At 44.3% G+C, this 13,851-nt stretch overlaps 1 pseudogene; it reads right to left on the minus strand.

The window, feature by feature from the left end:
• Positions 1-7,782: 7,782 nt before the first annotated feature.
• Positions 7,783-11,021, minus strand: LOC123070583 (uncharacterized; annotated as a pseudogene).
• Between the last annotated feature and the right edge of the window lie 2,830 nt (positions 11,022-13,851).

Consider the following 13,851-nt stretch of genomic DNA (forward strand, 5'->3'; position numbering starts at 1 on the left):
CATGATGACATTCACGGGAAGATTCTCAAGACAACTCTTGGGTACCCAGATCTTCTTGAGAGGTGGTCCATTCCTGTAGTTAGTACCGATATACCTGGCAAACACTTCACCATTCTGATTCTTAAACAGTTTATAGTTTGCATCAAAGGATTCATTAATGATAATCGGGTTAGCACAAGTGAAGCCAGATAAGGTAGATGGATTCACTGAAGGTCCCTTTGCAACAACCCATGTGGTTTTGGGGTACTACTCAGGCTTCCAGTAAGAACCATCAACATTCGTTTTCCTCTCGAACCCAACACCCTCTTTCCTAGGGTTTCGGTTCAGAATCTATTTCTTGAGGACATCACATAGTGTATGATGCCCTTTGAGACTTTTGTACATTCCTGTCTCAAGCAATGTCTTCAACCTGGCATTCTCATCAGCAATAGTAGTGGTATCCTCAGCAGAGGATTTAGTTACCACATCAGCAGTTGAAGATATTGCAACAGTAGCAGTAGTAGAAAATTCAGCAATAGAGACATCATTATCACGCTCAAGACATTTTAGACATGGTGGTTCAAATCCTTCCTGAGCAGAACTGATCTGTTGAGCGCGGAGTGACTCATTCTCCTTTTGAAGATCTTCATGAGCCACTCTCAAGTTCTCAAGCTCTTGCTTCCTTTGAAGATAATCATAGGAGAGCTTTTCATGAGTAGTTGAGAGCGTTCCATGATGACTTTCAAGTTCCTCGTACTTAACATGAAGATTTTTAATGTCTTCAATTAAGGACTGAGTTCGGGTCATTTCCGCGTCCAACAGGTCATCGCTTTTGTCTAGCAACTTTTGAATATGTTCCATAGCATTCTGTTGTTCAGTTACAATTTTAGTAAGTGTTTTGTAGCTAGGTTTAGATTCACATTCAGAGTCATCTTCACTTGATGTTTGAAAGTAAGCATCGCGTGAGTTTACCTTGGCACCATGTGCCATGAAGCAGTAGGTGGGAGCAGAGTCATCTTCATCCTTAGGATCAGTGTTGGTGACGAGGCCATTGTCTTCAGTGTTGAAGATGGACTTGGCGACATACGCTGAAGCTAGAGCCAGGCTTGCCACGCCGGAATCAGATTCCTCTTCAGACTCCACCTCTGCCTCCTCAGATGCAGACTCCTCCTCTAAACCCATCTCATTGCCAACAAACACACGAGCCTTGCTAGATGAGCTCTTCTTGTGTGATGAAAACTTCGACGAAGACTTGGAAGAAGACTTTGAGGATTTCTTCTTCTTCTTGTCATCAGAATCATATTCCTTGCTCTTCTTCTTCTTCTTCTTGGTCTCGTTGTCCCACTATGGACACTTAGAGATGTAGTGACCAGGTTTCTTGCACTTGTGGCATGTTCTTTTCTTGTGATCACGAGAGGAAGCTTCATCGTTTCTAGAGCTGGATCTTGAAGACTTTCTGAAGTCTTTCTTCTTAGTGAACTTCTGGAACTTCTTCACAATCATAGCAAGCTCCTTTCCAATGTCTTCAGGATCCCCAGAACTGAAGTCAGATTCTTCTTCAGATGAGGAAACAACCTTTGCCTTCAAACTGCGAGTTCTGCCATAGTTGGGACCATAGATATCTCTTTTCTCAGGTAGCTGGAACTCATGTGTGTTGAGCCTCTCAAGTATGTTAGACGGATCGAGAGTCTTGAAGTCAGGGCGTTCTTGAATCATCAGTGCCAGGGTGTCGAATGAGCTGTCAAGCGATCTCAGAAGCGTCTTGATGATTTCGTGCTTGGTGATCTCAGTGGAGCCGAGTGCATGAAGCTCATTTGTGATATCGGTGAGGCGATCAAATGTGAGCTGGACATTCTCATTGTCATTTCTCTTGAAGCGGTTGAAGAGATTGCGAAGAACACTAATCCTTGAATCTCTCTGGGTTGAGACGCCTTCGTTGACCTTGGAGAGCCAGTCCCAGACTAGCTTTGCAGTTTCCAGAGCACTCACATGACCATACTTTCCTTTGGTCAGATGACCACAAATGATGTTCTTGGCAGTCGAGTCTAGTTGAATGAACCTCTTGACATTAGCAGCAGTGACACCTTCACCGACCTTGGGAACACCGTTCTTGATGACATACCAGAGGTCGACATCAATGGTTTCAAGATGTATAGGCATCTTATTCTTCCAGTAGAGGTAATCAATGCCATCGAAGACAGGGCACACAACAGAGACTTTGATTATCCCTGTAGTCGACATAGCTAAACTCCAGGTGGTTAAACCGAATCACACAGAACAAGGGAGCACCTTGCTTTGATACCAATTGAAAGTGCTAGTTATTGACTAGTGGGGGGTGAATAGGCAATTTTTATGAAAGTCTTCAAAACACTAGAGGGGGGGTGAATAAGCAATTTTTATGAAAGTCTTCAAAACACGAGGGCTTTGAAGACAAATAGTAGCAATGAACCTATTGATATGTAGTGGAAGGTAGACTACACTAGGCAAGCCATAGTCAAGTAAGCAATGAAGTGAAAGCACAAAGACTATCAGCAGCTAGGTAGTAAGGATCAGGATGGAAGATAGTATGAAGCCAAACAAAAATAGTGTTCACACTGTGATGACAATCAGATCATGCAAGGAGGCAATGACTTCACGAAGACAAACTGTAAGTAAAGAGAGGTAGAGGATAGAACCAGTTGCTTGGAGAGGACAAGGATTTGTTGGACCAGTTCCAGTTGCTGTGACAACTGTACATCTGGTTAGGGAGGCTGAGATTCAACTCAGAAGACCGCATCTTCACCTTATTCCCCTTGAGCTAGGGACACTTAGTCTTCGCCCAATCACTCTAGAAAGTCTTCAAGGTATACTTCCAAACCTTCACATACTTCGTTCACTAGCAATCCACAATGACTCTTAGATGCATAGAACACGACGCCTAACCGGCTGGAGGATTCACAGTCCTCAAGTGTAACAAGTCTTTAGATCACGTGGACAGAAAGACTTCAGTGATGCCTAACACTCTTTGGCTCTGGGTGTTTTGGGATTTGTCCTCACAAGGATTTCTCTCTCAATGCTTCGGAGGTGGGTTGCTCTCAAATGAAAAAAGTTGTGCACTAACTCTGAGTAGCCACCAATTTATGGTGTAGGGGGTGGGCTATTTATAGCCAGGAGGCAACCCGACCTGATTTGTCCAAAACGACCCTGGGTCACTAAGGAACTTACACGTGTCCAACGGTCAGATTTCAAACACACACGGCAGCTTAGCTTGGGCTACAAGCAAAGCTGACTCGTCCAGCTCTGGATAAGATTTGCTGTTATTGTGTTCGCTCGAAGACATAGGATTTTGTTGAGAATCACTTTAGTCACTCTGACTTTGTTCACTTGGACCCCACTTAACAGTACGGTGGTTCCTATGAATCAATAAGAAGAAAAGGAAACTACGAAACAACTATGTCTTCGCACTCCATAGTCTTCATGTGAATAGCTTCACACGTCATAATCTTTGTCGTGAATGTCTTCACGAACCACCATTGTCTTCAATGTCTTCACACATTTTAGGGGTCATCTCTGGTAGGTAAACCGAATCAATGAGGGACACTTCCTGTGTTATCCTCCAATTCTCACAAACACATTAGTCCCTCAACCACGTTTGTTGTCAATACTCCAAAATCAACTAGGGGTGGCACTAGATGCACTTACAGTTATTTATTGCGTTGCATTTTGCGGGTTATTCATGCCGCGCACGCTCCACACTACCACGCCTTGGTTCAGATCAGCCATAGGGTAAGGCCTACAAACAACCACCAGAGGTGCAGCCCCCTAGAGTGTTACGCCCTTTACGTCCCTGCCTAAAGGTAGCACGTCCACCTACCAGCCGAAGAGGCCAACGATGGCCGTGATGTGCGACTGTTGAAGAGGCCATGAGAATAGCTTGAGATAGGCCTGCATGGCCTCATCACCGATTACCTCGCCTTCACACGCGATCCCAAGCTGTATCATGAGTGTGCGCTGTTGAGTTTTCACCGAAGCACCACCAGCCAGATGCCCATTGATTCGGGTGCTACGCTGCACTGTGGTCGGAGGAGTCCGGCGCTTTCTTTTCTGCCTAGTGACGGTCGGTCTAGACAGAACTGGTGTAACCGCCTTCTTATACCACCCCCTGAACCCTGAAAGTGAGCTAGAATCAAACGTGCCGCAACACTCTCCTTGCTGCAGGCCACCAAGCCAAAGAGGCTGACAACAAAAGTGTCGAGCACTCCCACTTACCTGTTTCCCACGCAAGGCGATCCCCACCCAGACCGGGCGCTATCCCAACTGGAGCTGGAGGCAGTTAGATCTTGGTTCAAAATTTGACCCTTGGTACAGCTGGTGTTGACAATCCGACTATCTTGGAGACAATTGCTTCCTGGGAGGCTCTTTCTCTGGCTCAGGACCTCAACCTCTATGTTGTGGTAGTGGCGTCGGATGCTAAGGACGTCATTGGCACCATCAACAAATCTTGTCAAGGACCAAATGGAGCCATCATTGCTGAGATCAATAGCTTATTACCTTTTGTTCAATAGTACTTTTACTTTTGAGAGTCGTGCCGTGAATGTCGAGGCACATAGTTTAGCCAAGCATGCCTTTTCTTTGGGTCTGGGACGTCACATTTGGTTCGGCCAATCCCATGATCAGCGTTGTATCCCACAGATTGTGGCTTTCTCTCAATAAAGCCTTGTGCTACCGCTCAAAAAATGTAATTGCATTGTTAACCCATCGAGATGCCATTTACTGTAGGGTGTGACTAGGTCTCAATCCACTTTAGCTACATTTCAGTCAGCTGAAACTTTACTTTTGGGTCAGTCGATTATGTGGTCATTGGATTTTCTCTGAGATTCGTGTTGCATTTTTTTCCTGACCTGTGTTGTTTGTTGTGTGGGCTTGTTTCTCTTTTTGACTGACCCCTTATTTGGGTAAATCTACTTCCATATGGGCCGAAGCCCATTAACTGTGCGCTCCAACCCTCCTCTCTCTCCCTTCGTTTCTTTTATAAATTTTTGTTTTTATGCCCTTTTGCTTTTTCTTTTTTGTTTCTCTTTGTTAGTTGGTTTTATTTTTGTTTTGTGGATATTTTTGGGATGTTAGGTCAGTGTAATGTACATACATAAATAATGTGCAATATGTGCGAAAATTACACTACTAGCATACTAAAAAACTGTAATGTAAGAGCGAAGTTGTGTGCAAGTTTTGCAGACTTCTATTGTTATTTTTAATGGTTAATAATAATGCTACTAATTCATTCTTCTTTAATTTAATTTATTTAATACTTTTTCTTCTTCTTAAAAGGTAATAAAAATGACACTAATTTATTGTTCCTTAAAAAACCTTATTATTTTGACTTTGGTATAGTTTTTATTTTATTTTTTGTTCTTAAAGGGCAATACCAATTTCAATAATTCATTCTTCCTTAGAAAACCTCATTATTTTGAAAGTGTCCTACTTTTTATTTCATTTTTTGAAAGAGTAATATATAAGCCACTATTTCATTATTTCGTCAAAAATTTGGTATTCGGTTTAGTATTATTTTATTTCCTTTTTTTATAATACGAATGCTGCAAATTCAATTTTTCTCAGAAAACTTTCTTTTGGTGAAAATTACACTATTATATTCTTATTCCTGCATATTATAAAATGGGCAACGTCTGTGCAAATTGTTTGCAAAATATTTCATTATTTGTTTTATTATTTTCAGTTCCTTTCTTCTTAACGGGAAACCAATGACACCAATTCATTGTTTCTTAGAAAATTTTACTATTTTAATTTTGTTTAAGTTTTCATTTCATTTTCTTTTAGTCTTTAGGGGTAATATCAATACCTCTAATTCATTCCTACTTAGGATTTTTTTTGTGAAATTTCACTATTTGTGCTTATTCTTGCATATTATATAAAAGCACAATTTCTATTCAAATCGCGTGCAAATTTTCCCATTATTTTTTTACTTTTCTTTCTTCTTAAAGGATAATACCGATACCACTAATTCATTTTTTTTATCCGGAGAAGTAGCGACACCATGGATGAAATACCAATGCCACTAATTCATTCTTACTTTAGTTTTTTTTGCGAAAAAATTCACTATTATGTGTTTATTCTTGCATATTATAATGTAGCGCAATTTATGTGCAGATTGTGTGCAAATTTTATCATTATTTTTTTTAGATTTTTATATGATTTTCTTTTCTATTTAAGGGTAGTTTTGCTTCATTTTTTTTCTGTTTCTATGGGTTTTTTCTTTCCTTCATTGGTTATTTTTTGTGGGGTTTTTGGCTGAGTGTAATTATATATAAACAAATACTATATAATATGTGCTAAAATTTCATGATTATATGATTATTTTTCCATATTACGATAACGTGCAATTTTGGTGCAAAGTTGTGTGCAAGGTTTTTTTAGTTATCTTTCTTCTTTACACTCCGTGGGAATTATAGTAGAATACAAAAATTCAAAAATACAACATTTCGATTACACTCCATGGGAATTATAGTAGAATATTTAAAGGAAATACAACATTTCGATTACATTCCGTGGGAATTATAGTAGAATGCAAAAATGCGCTATTTCATGCTTATTCTTTGCATATTTCTAAAAGTGTAATATCAGCGCAAATTGTGTGCTAGTTTTGATTTTTTTTTCCTTTTTCCTTTTCTTTCTTCTTAAAGGGTTTCATTATTTTTTGTAGTAAACTTCATTATTTTGTTTTAGTTTTAGTTTTTTGTTAGTGTAATACCTTTAATCTTAATACGATGCCACTAATTCATACTTCCTTAGGAAATTTAAATATTTTGTGTTCTTTATTTAGTTTTTCCTTAAATGGTAATACCAGTAAACATATTTTTTGTGAAATTTGACTAGTATATGGTTATTCTTAAATATTCTAAAATGCAGCTTTTGTGTAAAATGTGTGAAAACTCTATTTATTTACTTCTCTTGTGTTCACTTTCTTTCTTCTTAAAGAGTAATTCCAATCCCACTAATTCATTCCTTCTTAGAAAACCTAACTTTTTTATTTGTGTGTGTGTGTAAGTAAATGCAAGTGTTAAATAATATGTGTGTAAATTATATTAGAATGCAAAAATTGCAAAATTATATGCTTATTTTTGCATATTTCAAAAAGTACAATTTTAGTGCAAAGTTGTGTGCAAGTTTTGCAAGGTTCTTATTTTTCATTTGCTTTCTTCTTAAAGGGTTTCGTTCTTTATTAGAAACTTCATTATTTTAGTTTTGTTTTATTTTTTATTTTTCTTTCTTTTGAAAGGGTAATATCAATCAATGAATTCATTCTTCCACAGAGAACTTCATTTAGTTTTTAGTTTTTATTTCATGAAGTTCTGAAAGATAGATATTTCTAATGTAAGGGCAATACAGATATTTCTTTTGTAAGGGTAATGCTGATGTCACTAATCCATTATGTTTTAGAAAATATTTTTTCTTAAATCCCAATATTATATACTTATTTTTGCATAGTAGTAACGGAATTTTCGATATATACGTACGTATATGTGCGTATATGTATTGTATGCATGTATATATATATATATACATTTGTGAGATTGCATATATAATCACAAACCTTTGCATGCAAATATGTATTACTCTTCAGGACACACCATGCACGATCTTCATCTATCATCGATGAGCCCAGGCGCTCTCTTATACACCTATAATATACGCACACAGCTATAGTAAAAAATAATGACGCTCTCTTATACACCTATAATATACATACACAACTATAGTAAAAAGAATATACATACACAATACTTACCTAATACATGCATGGCCGGAATGCGTTCGTGGGTTGCACCCGCGCCTCTGGCCGGTCAATCTAAATGATTCAAGGTCAATCGACGGACCTAAAACTTTATTTCAGTCGATTGACCCGTAGCCAGTCCCGTCTCAATCGACTGGGACTTAACCAAGTCTCAATAAAATGACATAGTAACATGTAAAAAAGAAAATATAGGAGTACTATTTTTTTTTTGCACATATCTTAGTGTAAGATCTTGTGAACATAACATCGACTACGACATATAACTAAGTATAAATCGACTGATATTTAGCAAGACTGCTTGCCTAACTCCGTAAACACGAGGGACCTTTACTTTGCTTTCAAGCAATATACTCTTTTCTTGGAACCAGCACATTGTTATCCCATCGACGACCACGACTGCCCTCGTTCTGAATTACCAGTATCCCGTTTTCTGTTAGATGGTGGACACCATCTCATACCCACCTGATCTCCTCCTCTGTGAAGGAAGCAGTGCGCTGCCTCCAAGCCGCTGCTGCAAGAACACCAGCACGGCCAGCACTCCCGCTCCGCACGGTATGACGATGTCCCACGCGACGCCGAAGAGGTCGCCCCGAGGGCTGGCGTACAGGTCGGAGGAGCTCATGCTCGGCTCGTAGATCTGCCGCCTCACCACGTCGTACACGTGAGGCATCACCCGGGTCATGGTGACCCCCGCGTAGAACCACGGCGAGATCGCTCGCACTCCGGAGCCCGCCAAGGACGCGTTCAGGATGATCTGGGGGAGCAGGAAGCCGTCCCCAGTATCAGACCGCCGTACGACACAAGGTCCTCCCAGATCGTGGCCGGCTCTCCGCCGATGCGCACCACGAGCGGGTCCTCGTTCGCGGCGCGGACGTTGATCACGTGGACGGCCGCGGCCAGGGCTCCTCCGAGCACGTACAGCGGCAGGCATATCTGCAGCACGATCCTCTCGGACACGACGGGCGACGGCGTGGCGGACTTGCTCTGGTCCGCCGACCTCCGGCGGCCGGACCACACGAGCTGAAGGAGGCGCAGCTGCAGCACGAAGGCGAGCAGCGTTGGCGCCCTCATCACCACCTCGTTCACCTCGCGCCAGTCGCTCATCCAGTACATGGAGTACCGGCTCCTCCTGCTCATGAACAGGGTGTCGAAGTTGAGCACGAGAGGAGTGAGGTACCCCAGGGTGACGATGGCGAGCATGGTGATCGACGTCGCCGGAGCCGCCTCGGGGTTCTTCTTGGTGCGGAGGATCTGCAGGACGGTGAAGACGCACGACAGCGTCGTGGACGCCACCAGCATGATGCCCTCCAGGTCCATCCTCGATATCGCCTCCGACACTTGGTGTGAGTACATCCCGTACAAAATGATGTCGCTCTTGTCGAAGAAAAGACGATCGGACTTGTCTCTGAGGCTGCTGATTACCCCCCTGCCTTCCCCCTCCCCCCTGGCACGCAGCAGAGAGGCGAACTTCACGGTTACCAGTACCTGACAATCCGTCGAGCCGTTGTGATCTCGGCAGCCGACCATGCACAAGATGCCTCTCTTGGGATCATACACGCCCTCTGCTGAGATCCGTCGACGTGTCTCACGGGTATGTGTATACCTGTACGACCCATTCTTAGGGCGCACCCAACCATCAGGTGGAGCATAATAGCCTATATCGTAGCTGACATTCAGCAGATCTTGCTTCGTGTCAACTATCGCAGCCTGGGAGAAGGAATCGTCGGCAGCCAGCCGATCCCCGGAGACCATCACCGAGCCAATTGTGACTGGGTTGGCTTCTCCGCTCCCGCTGCTCTGCACGATGAAGCGAAACTCGAAGTCACGGTAAGTGTAGTTCCCCGGGAATGAGCGCGACCCCTTGATCTTCTCCTTCTTGAATTTCAGGTAGTAATGCTTCTTCGCCTCGGCAACCATCGTGTCGTTGTAGCTGTACTTCACATCTGAGAGGTTGCTGCTTCTGTGGTCGTCGGTGAGGTCGATGAATCCGTCGTCGGCGACGTCGATGCTCGACGCTGTTGCCACGCCATCGTTGCTGCCAGTACCCGTCTGTGTCGAGTTCCAAAGCATCCCGGCCACGACGCTTCGGTCCCGCATCGTCCACACGGCCGGGAACCAGAAGCTCATCCCTGTCCCGCACTCGTGCTCTCTCACCGCCGGGACAGACGGCGCCGAGGCCGAGCGCACCACCGCGCACGCCCTGAGGCAGAGCGAGCCCCGAACCTTGTCCCAGCGCCCCTCGGCCACGACAGCCTCCTCCTCCACCGAGAAGCGGTGTTGACGGTGGTTGAAGAATCGGCGCCTCTCGGTCGACCCAGTGTCGTTGGAGAACACCACGTACGCGCGCACGGCACCGTCCGTGGTGCACTGCATCTGGTTGACGTGCATCCGCCGCAGAAGCGGGGCGCCGCCGTGCTCCAGCCTGTACGAGGTCACCAGCTGTTGTTTAAGATGGGCGCACCAGGCGAAGCCGCTGCCGAGCGCATGGTACGAGTCCCTGGCAGGCTGCGTCGGCGTCGGTGCGCTGCAGGCCGCGCCCTCGGAGGCGTACTTGTAGTTGTCGCCCTCGGCGTACGCGAGGAGCTGGATGGCCCCGAAGTCGGAGACCTGTAGACTGCCGGTCATGAAGGGATCGGTGAGGGAGGGACGATCGGGGACGCGGAGGCGGAGGACGACGTCGGGGTAGTGCTTGGGAGAGCCGTCGACGGAGAGCTCGGTGCCCTTCCCGACCATGCAAAGTTCTAGTGAGGCGGAGGAGTAGAAGCCGTCGAGGATGAAGGAGACGGACGCGGAGCCGGTGTAATTCTCGCGGCCTCCACGGCTCCGGTAGGTCTGGACGCGGGGGCCGGTGAGGGTGAGGGTGGCAGTGAGGTGCACGAGATCCTCGTCGGTGGTGTGGGAGGCGCCGTGGGGGAAAAGGGAAAACGAGCGATAGCTGCCGTAGGGGTCATCATCGGCGGCGGCGGAGAACAAGCTGTGCGCGCCCTCGGAGAAGGAGAAGTAACCGGTGGAGATCTGAAAGAAGCTGGTGAGTGAGAGAGTTTCGTTGCCGCCGGTGGGGCGGTCGTCAGCGGGTCCGGGCTTGGTGCAAACGGAGGAGTAGGACGCGGCGGAGACCGCGGCGGAGAGCGTGGCGGTGGACGCGAGCAGAAGGAGGCAGAGGAGCAGGCCGGGATGGTTCCGTGGTGGCGCCATTTTTCTGTTGGTTGGCCAGGGAGGAGGAGGATCAAGGGTGAGCCTTCCGTGGCATGTGTCTATATAATGCCAGTACCCAGTAGCAGACCGGCAGGGTGAAGTGGGTGATGATGCGAGGTGGGACGGCTTGACTTGTGAGAGACCTTTGGGCTAGATGGCACGGAACGATCTACGTTCAGATAAATTTTCGATCTTTTTTGCGTGCAACTTGCTTCATCGAGGAAATTGGGAAGAAATGTGTTGTGGGCTTGTGGCCTGTCAGGCAGGGAAGATATCATAAAAGCAGTCAGCGGAGAGCTACTGGTATCTTTGCCAATGGGTCCTACAGGCTTATTGTTTTGTCATGCTTTTCAAAGTAAACGTCAACGTCAACGTCAACGTTCAACCCTTTCGTTTGAATGGAAGGAACCCGGTGGACTCTTGGAGCCATGCATTGTGCCCCCAGCGTCACGTCTTGTGCATATAAGTCACAAACAAGTGTCTTCCTTTGTACTAATTTTACTATAAACTTATACTAAAGTTAAGTCACTTTTTTTAGGACGAAGGAATACTAATTTTATTATAAAGTTGTATTAAAGTTAAAACATTTATTTTAGGACAGAGGGAGTACATGGCATGACGCGGCACTTCTACAGCATATATCTAGCCAAAGTCTCATAACTCCTGGAAACATTTCACTTTGAGTTAAATCATACCTAGCTGAACTTTTGAAAAGTTTAGCTGCTTAAATTTTTATCAGAAACATCGGCTGCTTCTCAATTTTGAGCAGCCGAAATGTGTTCGCTGCTAAACATCCCCTTCCCATGTGCAGTCGCATCTTTCTCTACCTCCATGCTGACACTGCACTCCTTGCCTTTGGCGGCGACTGCTCTCTCTCGCCGGTTCCCCACAGTCCACACCTACCTCCCGCCCAACTTTGATTTGTTCCTTAGCCGCTGGAATCGACACATCTAGCTATTGCAAGCTCGTCGACAAGGAGGACCATCGTGGAGTTTCCAGACCTCCGGTTCGAGCTGTCACCGCCTCCTCGAGCTCCATGTCGCAATGATGGTCATTGTCACAATATTGCGGGGTGCGGCAACAATTGTGGGGCACTTGAGAAGCGGAGATCCAAAATACGCACACGAAAGAAGAGGTGGCTCGACACATTTGCTACAATGGAGCAGGCGACACGCGCCTATAATGTCACATCACTCTGCTACTCCGGCAGTCGGGCGAAGCTTAACTTCCCTGCTGACACCCACATTGCAGACTTTCTCGCACCTTCTATTAGAATGGTTTCCCGTGTCGAGGTAAAGGAGCACGACATGGCCGAGAATGAGCTCGAGGCCACGCACGCCGATGCGGACTACATAGCCAAGCTCATCGATAAGAAACCACAGCTCCTTGTAAAGGACCAAACGTGGTCCGAGGCCAAGGAGAATGATGAGATGTGTCACAAACCAAACACTATTTGATGGAATTTAGCATGTGAATCTACCTCCCAAGTTCATGGCTTGTCTTTGGATCAATGTTGAATGACCATGGTATATTGGCAAACTTCTCCCTTGAAACCATGAACCTTCTCAAGGACCATTGTGATTCCAAGAATATTTGTAGAGCTTACCTTTAAATCCTAATGTTCAATTATTTTTTGACTCTATACTACAGGGCAACAGCCCCACAATCCTTTATTCATCTCAATACCAAGAAATACATTTACATATGTACATGCCTAACTAAAGGTAGAAAAAGTAAAAGAAGTTACTACCTAGGATAAGAAATGCCCAGAAACTAGGAAATAGAAGAAATCCAGCTCATAAGACGTTCCCTATATTTACATTAGTCCTATGAGACAACAAGGTGATTTCATGGATAAAATCTCTACACCAAGCCTTGGTCTGTCATTTCTAAAAACCTTCCCATTTCTTACGATCCAGATATTCTAGGCCACAGTGAGCACAACCTCAGTAAAGGAAGGGTTTATCAAAGGGACGCGGAGTATCTACTCTCGAGCTCAAATACCTGGTGAACACTAAAATAAAAAATCGTAAAAAATTCAAAATTCTGCATTTTTTGTGCCAAACTTTGACAAATGTTTTGTATACTTACAAAAATTTATCATGAAATGACATTCGTGGAAAACATGACAGAAAAAACAAGTCGATGTTCCAAAAATGCTATTTACGAAAGCATTTTGGATAGATTTGTTTTTTGGCCATGACTTCCAAATATGTCATTTCATGATGAATATTTGCAAACACTCAAAACATTTGTCAAAGTTTGCACCAAAAAAGTTCAGTTTTTTTGGGTTTTTACTATTCATCTCGAGCTCAGATGAGCTCAGGATTAGAAAGGGACTTTCGTTATCAAAGTCCCTACTAGCAGCCAACATCGTCTAATACAAAGTCCTATTTGTGCTGGATAATCTATGAAATTTGGAGGAAATTTCAAACACATTGACTGAAATTACATGTAAAGAATAGATCGACGTGCCCAGTCTTCATGGACCATCAAAGGACATAGTACACAAGTATCATCTTCAGCATGCCAATGCCGATGTTGCATCGTATCCCTAGTATTCAGATGATCAACCAATAAGAGCCATCCAAATACCTTAATTTTCAGTGTGCATGCACATCTTCAAATCCATTTATAAATAGGATCAAGCACAATATGATCAAAGGCTAGTTTATAGTTAAAAAATACAGTATTCACCAGATGGTGTGGGCCATCGCCAAACATCATGAGTCTTAGAGCTAAGATTTGCATCAGTCAGGAGAGCAGCCAACTATTGACTTCACATAAGCCTGTGCAGATAATGACAGATGGAAAAGGCTAGAGAGTTCTTCAGAATCCATAACCTCTTTGACATGCATTTTAACATCAATGACATAGGAGAAGAGCCT

The sequence above is a fragment of the Triticum aestivum genome, chromosome 3B (assembly GCF_018294505.1).
Source record: "Triticum aestivum cultivar Chinese Spring chromosome 3B, IWGSC CS RefSeq v2.1, whole genome shotgun sequence".
Classification (NCBI taxonomy): domain Eukaryota; kingdom Viridiplantae; phylum Streptophyta; class Magnoliopsida; order Poales; family Poaceae; genus Triticum; species Triticum aestivum.